Source organism: Crocodylus siamensis, chromosome 3 (assembly GCF_052110815.1).
Source record: "Crocodylus siamensis isolate JL-2025a chromosome 3, ASM5211081v1, whole genome shotgun sequence".
Classification (NCBI taxonomy): Eukaryota; Metazoa; Chordata; order Crocodylia; family Crocodylidae; genus Crocodylus; species Crocodylus siamensis.
Window position 1 is genome coordinate 247,665,703 of NC_143397.1, and position 11,055 is coordinate 247,676,757.

The following is an 11,055-nucleotide window of genomic DNA, read 5'->3' on the forward strand; positions in this document are numbered from 1 at the left end:
AGTGAGCACCCACTCACACTGGTGTTGCATCTCCCGGAAGGGTCGCCAGGATCAGGCGGGTCTGGCATCCTCCCCTCCGGCTGGCCAGGCCGAAGGTCGCTCTGAGTCGATTCAGTCCGTACGTTCCGTCGGGCGCGCAAAGACCCCAAAGTTCACAGCGCGATGTTTTTTATACTCTCTGTGATGCAGGACGGTCTAATTACATGTGGTGCTTTCTCATTGGCCTGAAGCAGCGACTGTCACATTATTGACAGGCCCTGGACTTCCCCTTGAGAGACCCCGTGCGGAAAATTCCAGCTGCATGGTGCTTCCATGCTGCAGCCCCAGAGTCTCCCATCCACCCAGCACTTGTTACATAAACACTAAACACATGCGAACATGGCCACCTATAGCACTTAGCAAGTGCAAAATAATTACAACATCCCCCATACGCTTACTAGCTTCTGCATTGTGAACCAGGTGAACAATGTGGAAAGACAGTACTAGGCAGCTGGAATCATATCTTCCAGGCAAGGCCAATTCCTGCTGTCTCTTCTCATGATCCAGGAGAGAGCATTACTCTGGACCTGAGGGTCTAGAATAAGAGGATTTGGTATACAGGGCATAAAAACCATTCTAACTAGGGTGGAGGCCATTGCCATGTTTTCAAATGTGACATGACTAGGAGGTTAGCAACAAGCAAGAACTGGGCAAAGATCTTCTGTTGACATGAAGATCTTCAGTTCATCCCTGGATGAGAGAGTTTCTTTTTCTTCACAAATGGAAAAACCTTAATAGAAAATGTGGCTCTGGTACAGCAACTGTTACACTCGGGCCTGCCCAGCAGTCTCCCACCAGAGGTAGGGGTTCAATTATTTCTACCTTAATGAGAAAATAAAGAACTTGGGGTAAACAGAAATGCCTCAGTCATTTGATATCCCCCCATCCCTTTCTGCTATCAGATGCCTTGTCTTTTCATCATGACAACCCCACGATTTCTTGTCAAACCTCCCATGATAAAGCAGTGCCATCAGTGCCACACTGCTATGTTCCTGCTGCTTCCTCGCTCACAGGGTACCTGTGGCAAGTTGTAATAACTCATTATACCATCAACTAAGCAGAAGAAATAATGATCTGGCTGCTGATTTAAAAATTCCATTCCCAGACATATAAATGCAGCCCGGGGTTTAGAATCTAAGAATCTTGGGGCTGAATGATAATTATAAGCAACTCTAGCAGCAGTGACTAATATGGCACAGTTGATGGGAGGCTTGGATTTAATGGATCTTATCAGTTAAGATAAGTGCTCAAAAGAAACAATGATTTTAGTGGCTAATAAGTTTAAGATTAAAACACCCACCTGCAAATCTTGACCTACTGGTGATCATGCTGGCCCATATTGCTTCCCTATTCCCTTGAAATCCCTTTGTCCCAGAATGGCCACAGATATTTGTGCAATTCCCAAAGCTCTTGGGATCAGAGTAAGCTGCATGGAAGAGGATGGTCTCTCTCTGCTGCAACATGTAAGAGTTAACCTTAAAAGGCAGAAAATGGGGGATGTATATCATAGGCCTGTTCCTTTCTCCAAAGCTCTTTAGGGCTAAGGGCAGACATTACACACAAACCAGTTTAAGTAATCAGAAACTGGTTTAAACCTGTAACAGAACAGATGTGCAGTGCACATAAACCAGTTTTGAAAATATCTTAAACCGGTTTCAGCCAAACCTGGTTGAATGTAGTATCAGACTTAATTGATTTGGTTCAAACTGGCTTAGGCAACGGCTGTCCCAGACCCCTTCCTGGTTTAAGTTAAACCAGAGTCCTCCAGCATCCCAGCTGATTTGCAACCCTAGGCAGGGTTCTCTGCTCCAGTCCAACAGGGCTGGCCCCTCCCCTCTTCTTCCTGGCTGCAGCTCTCACAGAGACGTCATAGTTTCTAGACCAGTTGTTGGGGGGGGCGGGGAACGAAAGAGGAAAGAGAAAAGAAAAGGAGTTCAAGTGCAAGTGTCAGACCATCCCATTCCTCCAGTGGTCCCCCAGCATCTTGAGGGTGCAGCAGCTTGTCCTGTGTGAGCAAGTCCTAACAGCTCAGGGCATAGCCAGCTCCTCATTTCTTACCAGCCTTCACGGCTGACTTGACAACTTTGGCTTTTACACTAGTCTTCATCTCCACAGCCTTGATCACACCCACTGTCACTGTCTGCCTCATGACCCTCATGGTGAAGTGGCTAAGAGGTGGGTATACAGAGAAGCTTTCTACACACATGGGCTTGCCAGGGATCATCTGAATGATGGCAGCATTCCCAGGCTTCAGTTGTGCAGGACTGTCCTCCAGCTTCTTGCTGGACCTGTAGTCAATCTTCTCCTGCAGCTCAGCAAACTTGCAGGAGATGTGAGCCATGTGGCAGTCTAGCACTGGGGAGTAGCCAGCAGCGATCTTGTCTGGGTGGTTCAGGATGATGACCTGGGAGGTGAAGCTGCCTGCCTTCATGGGCAGGTTATTCTTGCTGTCTCCAGCCACATTCCCCTGGCAAATGACCTTCACAGACACGTTCTTAACACTGAAGCCCATGTTGTCCCCAGGCAGGGCGGCCTCGTGGTGCATTTCCGCTGACTTCACCTTTGTGGTGACATTTCTGGGAGCAAAAGTCATGACCATGCTGGCCTTCAAGGTGCCCATCTCCATGCGCCCCACGGGGACAGTGCCGATACTGCCGATCTTGTAGACATCCTGCAGAGGCAAGAGGCTTTTTCTCAGGGCGTGAAGGAAGGATGATGGAATCCAGGGCCTCCATTAGAGTGGTGTCTGCCACATTCCCTTCCTTCCTAGTTATCTTCAAGCCTTTGAACCAGGGCGTTTTGGCACTGGCCTCCAGCATGTTGTCCCCATGCCAGCTAGAGATGGGCACGGAGGTCACGGTGGCAGGGTTATAGCTAATCTTCTTGATTTGTAGGTGCTAACTTCCTTGGTGATCTCCTTGCAGGCACAGCAGCATCTGCCTGGCTTCCTCCTGCTCTTCTCTCCCCACCCTTACCCCCCACCCCCACTGTTCAAGCAGGGATTTCTCCCTCCCCTCTGCCTTACATAGAGACCTCTCAGCATTAGGTAGAATACCACATGCTAGGTGTCATGCCCTAGAGTTCCCCTATCTCGGCTTGATGCAACCTAAGGTTTTCTTGGGTGAAAGGCCAATTCAGTCCCCTTTTATCTTTCTCCCCCACAATTCAGAAAAGAAATTATCTTTCTCCTTCATATGTGCCCATCTGGACTCGAGGAGGACTCGTACAACAGCATGGTTGCCTTTTGCAGCCCGGTGTCATTGTTTTCTATTAGGGCTGTGCAAAACAGCACTGTTTTGTTTTGACTTCTGTTTCGCTGTTTCAATGGCTCAGTGTTTTGTTTCAAGTTGTTTCATTTCAAAAGCGTGGTTCCATTTTGTTTTGTTGAAACTATGTTGTTGTTTCAACATTTTGCCCATAGGCTATAATGGGGAAGCACAAAACTGCCTATAACTTTGTCATTCTTTGGCAGACCTGGATAAAAGCAGCAGGGATGATAGCCCCTTCTAAGGGCATGATGCCTGCCAAGTTTTAAAGAGATAGGTGCAGGGGTTTCTGGGAAACTGCACCTCGAGCTGCTGACAAGCAAAACTCATGACCTGTGTGTACGCTAAGGCGCTCCCTCACTAGAGCTGGGCCTCTACATGACATGGTAGTGTGCCCCAATGTGGCCTCCTCCTCTTCTCCTACAGCCTCAGCCTGGTCCACCGCTTTAAATAACAACAGGTAAAATAACTTAGCGAGTAGTAACACCAGCAGCATCTCAGGCAGCCAAACTGTCACAGAGTCCTTTCCTCTCCTGCAGGAGCTTCTTCTCCAGCATGTGTTAGGGTGCATCTTCACTGTGTGTGTGTATGTGTGTTAAGTTGCATCCTCACTGTGTTCTTCCCCCTCTGTCTCCTTCCCCCTCTGTCTCCTTACTTTCTGTTTCCCTACAGACAAGCCCAGCTTCAACTTCGAAACATTTCATTTTGAGGCTGGCTTGAAGCCCTTCATTTTGTTTCAATTTTGCCATTTTGAGCTCGAAATGAGTCAAAACAAAACAGCTAGCAAAATTTTGCACAGCCCTATTTTCCATCATAAATACACAGTGTCATTTTCATGAGGTGTTGCTAGATTCTGGGATACTAGCTCAGACTAGGGTTTTTTTTTCTTTTGTCTTATTACCTGCTTCTCTATATATCACCAAGTCCAAAGTGAGGCTGACACCCAGTTTTATTTCTAGAACAAAGCATCAGGTCATGACAACCCATTCTTCACTGGTGCCATTCTGTAATTAAACAGCACAAAATATGAATCAGTTGGATTTCCTACTTTTTTTTTTAAGTGTCTTAGTTTGATAGTATTTTCATGCCCTGATGGGCTGGGGATCACAGGAACTTGTGGTGACACATTCTCAGTTGAAATAATTGCAAGTTGCTTGAATTCATGCCCACTAAACTGTGGCTTCTTGTCAGATGTTCTCTGCCAAGCATAATAAATCTATATCTGCTTATTTTGCAGTATCTTCTACTTGGGTTATCTCAGAGAGGGAAGAAATAATACTGTAGGACAAGTACACAATTTTTTCCATACATCACCATAAAACCTATGTGTATTTACCTTCAGGGATGAAATTCCTTCCCTGCCCCAGTACCACCAACATGGGCTATATACTGGTCTTCAGTTTTGAGGGCCCTGTTGTAAGAGGACTGCAGCAATGCCCTATTTGGAGGCATCTGTGGGTGAATTAATTTTATGCTTATTGTCATATACTCAGGGTACTTAAGGAGTTGGCAAGCATCATAGCCCACTCCTGGCATGGAGCTTTGTGAACTCCTGGTGCTCTGGTGAAGTTCCCAAATATTGGAAGAAGGCCAATGTGGTGCCTATCTTCAGGAAGGGGAAGAAAGTGGATCCAGCAAACTACAGGCCCATCAGCCTGACCTTTATCCCAGCGAAGGTCCTAGAAAAGATTTTCAAAGAGACCATTCTCAACAGACTGGTTGATGGCAAAATCCTGAGGGATAGCCAGCATGGGTTTGTTGCAAGCAGGTCTTGCTTGACCAATCTTATTTCCTTTTATGACCAGGTAACCTATCACCCGGACAAGGGGGAAGAGGTTAATATTGTATATCTTGACTTTAAAGAAGCCTTCTATCTGGTATCCCATGATCACCTCTTGGTAAAACTGGCCAACTGTGGCCTCGGCTTCTCCACGCTCTGCTGGCTGGGGAATTGGCTATGTGGTCGGACCCAGAGTGTGGTGGTTGATGGAAGGTAATCATCATGGTGCCCTGTGACCAGTGGGGTCCCCCAAGGCTCTGTCTTTGGACCCATATTATTCAACATCTTCATTAATGATGTGGACATTGGAGTCAGGAGTGGACTGGCCAAGTTCACCAATGGACTCTTTACCCCAAAGTTTGGTGTCACAACGGAGGACAGGAGGGCAATCCAGGTTGACCTCAACAGGCTCAAGAAATGGGCAGATGAGAACCTGATGGCATTTAACACCAGAAAATGCAAGGCTCTCCACCTTGGGAAGAAAAACCTGCAGCATGCTTATAGGCTTGGCAGTGCTACGCTGGCTAGCACTTTGGACGAAAGGGACTTGGGGGTCATCATTGACCACAAGATGAACATGAGCCTGCCATGCGATGCTGCAGCTAGTAAAGCGACCAAAATGATGCCTTGCATCCATAGATGCTTCTCGAGCAAATCCTGGGACATCATTCTCCCCTTGTACTCCGCCTTGGTGAGGCTGCAGCTGGAATACTGCATCCAGTTTTGGACTCCGCAATTCAAAAAGGATGTGGAAAAGCTTGAAACAGTCCAGAGGAGAGCCACACGCATGATCAGAGGGCAGGAGAACAGACCTTATGATGAGAGGCTGACAGTTATGGGACTCTTCCCTGAACCTGCTCTTTTCCAGGCTGGTGATCTGGTAGCCACCTATAAGTTTCAGGGGTGCTCATCAGGATCTGGGGGAACGTCTGTTCACCAGAGCACCCCAAGGGATGACAAGATGGAACGGTCACAAACTCCTCTGTGACCACGTCAGACTGGACACAAGGAAGAACTTTAGTGTCCGAGCCCCCAAGGTTTGGAACAGACTGCCGCCAGAGGAGGTTCAAGTACCTACTTTGAACGCCTTCAAGAGACATTTGGACACTTACCTTGCTGGGATCCTATGACCCCAGCCGACTTCCTGCCCTGGGGTGGGAGGGCTGGACTCAATGATCTTCTGAGGTCCCTTCCAGCCCTAATGTCTATGAAATCTATGTATCCAATTCTGAGGAGCTGTTTTAATGCCTTCATTTTTCCTAAACTCTGAGATTTTCACCACATGTCTGTTGACTATTCTTGCACAGTAACTCTCAGGTTATTCAGACCGTAACCTATGAAGCTAATACCTTTCTGAATGAATTGGTCTTTAAAGGCACTCCTTGCCCTGCCTTCTGTTTTGACTTCAGGTTAAGGTAACTAAATGCTTCCCTCTACTCGGGTTACTGATTTAAATAGCAAGTTTGGACACACTTTCTGTCAGTGCCCATATTACTGTTCCTGGTACCATATTGACCAGGAGTAGGTAAAATATGGACTGCACACTTGTACCTGGCCTGCCAATTGATTCTGTCTGGCCCATAGATAAGCTTTGGGTAGACCTGCATCATGTTAGTTAGCATGTTTAATAAGTGTTGATTCAATGTGAAAATAACATTAAGGATGGAGAACTGCTGCTTTGTGTGGCCCTTCTGGCTGCTGTGACTGCAGTTGTCCACTGGAGGACAGCAGGGTCCAGTGCTTCCTCCCTGCCCTTGCTCAAGGAGGGCAGCAGAAGCTCAGGTGTGGTCGGCAGCAGCCATGTGCAGCAGTGTGCACCCAGGGGACCTTTGTGCATGGATGGAGCCAGCAAAGCAGCCCACACAGTCCCTGTCTGCTCCTCTGAGCACCAAGGGTTGTGGCTGAGCAACATCCAGTGCTGACGGGATGCTGCTCAGTGCCACCTACCCCTGGCCCCACTGCTTGCCTTGTGCTTATGTGGATTCACTGTTCTTGGGGAGCCCATGGTGGCTGCACCATGCTCCAGGCAGTGGCGGACATGGTGTGTGCAGGCTGGCACCACCTGACTTCACTTCACAGCATAGAGTGTGGCATGACCCATACCAGGTCAATGGTGGCATGGCCAGAAGGGAGCATGCAGGGACCAAGGGGATGACCTAATTCACTGCAGTTTCTGCATCTCTTTTCCAGATGCTGGGCTGTGTCTTTCTTGGTTTGCACTTGCTTTCTGCTGTATGTACAACTCCATGCATTTATTTATCATGGACTCCCACCTGGAGATTCACATGTCTTTCTGTCTTCAGCCTCTGCCTCTGCCTCACTCGCCCCTCACTGTGGGGGCTTCAATCTGCTCCCTGCCATACCCCTTCCCTCCCCCTTAACCCTTCTCCTTCACAGACTTGCCTGCTGGGTGCTGCCCCACATGCCACTGGGCTGTGTTCTTGTCCACAGGCTGTGGCTGCATATCTGTGCATGCCCCCCCACCCCACTGCAGCCGTCCAGAGCCCATGCCCAGGCTGCCCTGTGGCCCTCTACATTGCCACTGCTGCCCCACGGGATGGCCTGGAGGCAGTGGTGATGGTGGCAGGGTAGAGGCCGGGTGCAGGCTCCAAAACCACATGCACAATTAACACATTGAAAGCAAGTAACGCAATTAATTGACAGCCCTAATTTTTGTATGTTGTGCCATACTCCTCAGAACTCTGTAATAGGCAAATAAAAATGTGATTACATTACATAGATGTTTGTGATGGGGAAAAATACTCTTCTTTTTTTTTGTTTTTTTGGTCTATTCTCCTACCTGGACAAATCCATGAGTATCTTGCCCCATAGGATTTGCATTATCCTAGGTTAATAATGGACTACATGTAGCTTGCTGACTTCCTTCCTTTGGGACATTCTCTATAAAGAAGCCCACTTTCTAATATCTTTAGATTGTTTCACAATACCATATGAATGTCATGATGCTGGACATGTAATAACAGTGTAACACTGTACCTTTAAGAACTCATGCTTATTCCCCTTGGACAGTGGCATCTCTGCATTACCTCCAGCAAAAGGCTGTGCATAACTGGTGCAAGTGCAAATTTAGGTACAACTCAACATTAGCAGTAGCTGTAGAAGAGGGTCCCTAGGAGGTGAGATTCTGAATGTTATAGATCATGTTTTTTTTTTCTGATGAAAGGAGAACAAGAAGGCAAAAGGCATTGAATGAGCTAATTAAAACCAATGACAAGAGAGATCTGTCTGATGTCTGCATGGTGCCTTCATTACTTAAAAGGCTGGTGACATGCTATGTACAAAATTACAGGGTAGCAAGTTTAATTTCAGCTGAGAGGAGAGCCTTAGTGGTGGAGTGGGAGGAATGCTTAGGGAGGTACAGTCTGACAGCTTGGTATTTGGGTACATAGCAAAATTTCGGGGAAGAAAAGCTGGGGCTCTTGCTCAGTTAATAATTTGCTTTGAGACGAACAAGGGAATGAGCAAAATATGGTGTTCTTTGATTTACAACAAAATAGTGCAATAAGGCTAAAGGTCTAATGCATTCTAATATAGTAAAAGCTGTAGTACTTCCGGCTGTGTGTCTGTCTGATGGTAACGCTCTGGGACACCTGCACGTGCGCCGCCTGGAGCCTTACTGACAGGCAGATGCACAGGTGGAGGCGGTTGATGTCAAACTGTGCGCACACTGCTGCAGGGCAGGGCATGCCCCCTGCACGGCCGACCCCTGCATGGCACACTGCATACTGCAGAGCACATGGCGGGGGCAGGGCACACAGCCACAGGGTGCCATGAAGCAAGGCATGCCCCCCCCATGCCTGCTTCCCATGTGAACCCTCCCCAGGGTGCTGTGAGGGGGGTGGTGTGGTGTGGTCACAGGGTGCCATGCAAGGAGTGAGCGTAGTGGGTGGAGGCCATGGGGTGTGGCTGCAGGGTGCTATGAGGGGGGTGGGCAGGGTGGTGTGGACAGCACCTGTCAGCTGTAGCATGAGGCCATGGGGTGTGGGGCATGCTGCGCCCCACATGCTGCAGCCCCTGGTGCACTGTGTGCCATCCCCAGCTATGCACCACACCCCAGAGCCATGCCCCATGCTGTGTGGCCACAACCAGCAGGTGCTCACCCTACCGTGGCCACTCCTTACCCCACACCACGCTGCAATGTACTGTGCCCCCTGTGCAGTCCGTAACACACACCATGCAACTGCAGCCAGTGGGTGCTCCCTGCAACGGGGTTGTTCCCCACACCATGCCCCCCCCTGCAGCCATGTGCCACCCCCCTGCACATCCATGCATCACACCGTCCGTGCACGCCCTGCGCCTCATCCTGAGCTGCTTCCCCAGCCATGCAGCCATTTAGGGCTCCCCACACCATGGCTGCTCCCCGTGCCATGACCCATGGGTGTGTGCTACCCCACTCCCACATAGCCATGCACCATGCTCCCTCGTGTGTGGAGCAGTGGGGAGGTAGGGTGGAGCGGGGCTGGACCCAGATTGGTGACAGGAGGGCAGAGGAGCAGGGCAAGACCCACAGCAGCAGCAGAGGTGGGTGGGGGGAGCAGGGCAAGACCTGGAGTGACAGCGGGGGTGGGAAGGAGTGGGGCAGGACCCAGAGCAGCAGGAGGAGGGGAGGTGCCAGATTCTGGTCTCCATCCCCCACCCCCGCCCCCTCCTTTCATTCATGACAGGCATTTTGCTAGTTTTTCTGTAAAGTTCTAACAAGCCCGATTCATACTATGCTGAACTCCATCAATTAAATTATGTCATTTCTGATTTCTACCCATGTATACAAGAGGAGAATGAAGGCCAATATGTGCCAAGCCTTGGAATAGAAAGAAAGCCATTTTATGAGAGTTAATGGCCACCTTGCATGTTTCTTGTGCTTTAATGGAATTGTTTGCATGGTAGAAAACAGGTTTCTAGAGTAGCTGCAGTCTGTTATCAGAGTTCTGCAGGTTGCAGTTTTTACAGTTAAGGATGCAAAAGGTTGTCATTCAAACCCAGTTTTCATATCAGAGCTGGACTGATGAACGTTTTTAGAGCAAACATGTAGAAATTTTTTTCACAGTTTCTTGCAGGTAAAGTTTTATTCAGCAACAGAGTCACAGGAGTGCTGATGGCTTGGCCTCAGCAGAAGCTGATGAAGCAGAACTTGTGGCAAAAAAACAGAGGGTGTATGGCTCATCTTTTTGCCAGGTGTGCACCGCAAGTGCTACTCTGATCCCCTACCCTTACTCCTGCTCTGCTATTCAGTGCTGTCCTCCTGAATCTGGCCCATGCCACATCTCACACACGCACCCCCTCAGGTTGGCCATACCTGGTCTAGTGGAAAGAACACGACACACCTGGATTCTGTTCCTAGCTCCGCCAATAGTTTGCTGAGATGCTGATCAAGAAGGTCACACCTTCCTTTTCTAGTCTGTCTTGTCATTTTTATACTGCACACAACTTGGGGAAGGGGCAGCCCCACACGGCCTGCCTGGCCACTTCTATTGCAGGGCTTCTGTGCTGCATGCCTGCAGGTCCACACTTGCAGAGGGGAAGGTCCCTGCTGGACTCTGTCGGGAAGCAGAGGGGGAGGGCTCGCTCCACTCCCATCTGATTGTGGGGACCTGAGCAAGGGAGGCAGCATGCTCCAGTGTGGGGCTTTCCCTTCTGTGAGTGCTGGAGCTGCAGGTACGTGGTGTGGAGCTCTGCTCCCTCCTCCCATGCACTGCTGGCTGGAGCTGTGCCTGCACTGGGCACGAGGGCCCTGACCTCCCCATCTGCTGCTGTTGCCAGGCAGTGGGAGCTACTTGCCATGGGGAGAGCCTGGTGGGACCCTTACACCCCCCACACACTGCCCCCAGAACCCCCATCAACATATACATGCCCCACTACACAGCCACAGCCACATGCACACTATAAAAGAGTCATGCTTTATTTTTGAGTTATTATGCAATCCATTCTGCATACAGTACACAATCACAAGTC

The 11,055-nt window shown here is 49.3% G+C and overlaps 1 pseudogene; it reads right to left on the minus strand.

Moving 5' to 3' along the window:
• Nucleotides 1-2,086: 2,086 nt before the first annotated feature.
• Nucleotides 2,087-8,792, minus strand: LOC149869654 (elongation factor 1-alpha, oocyte form pseudogene; annotated as a pseudogene).
• Between the last annotated feature and the right edge of the window lie 2,263 nt (nucleotides 8,793-11,055).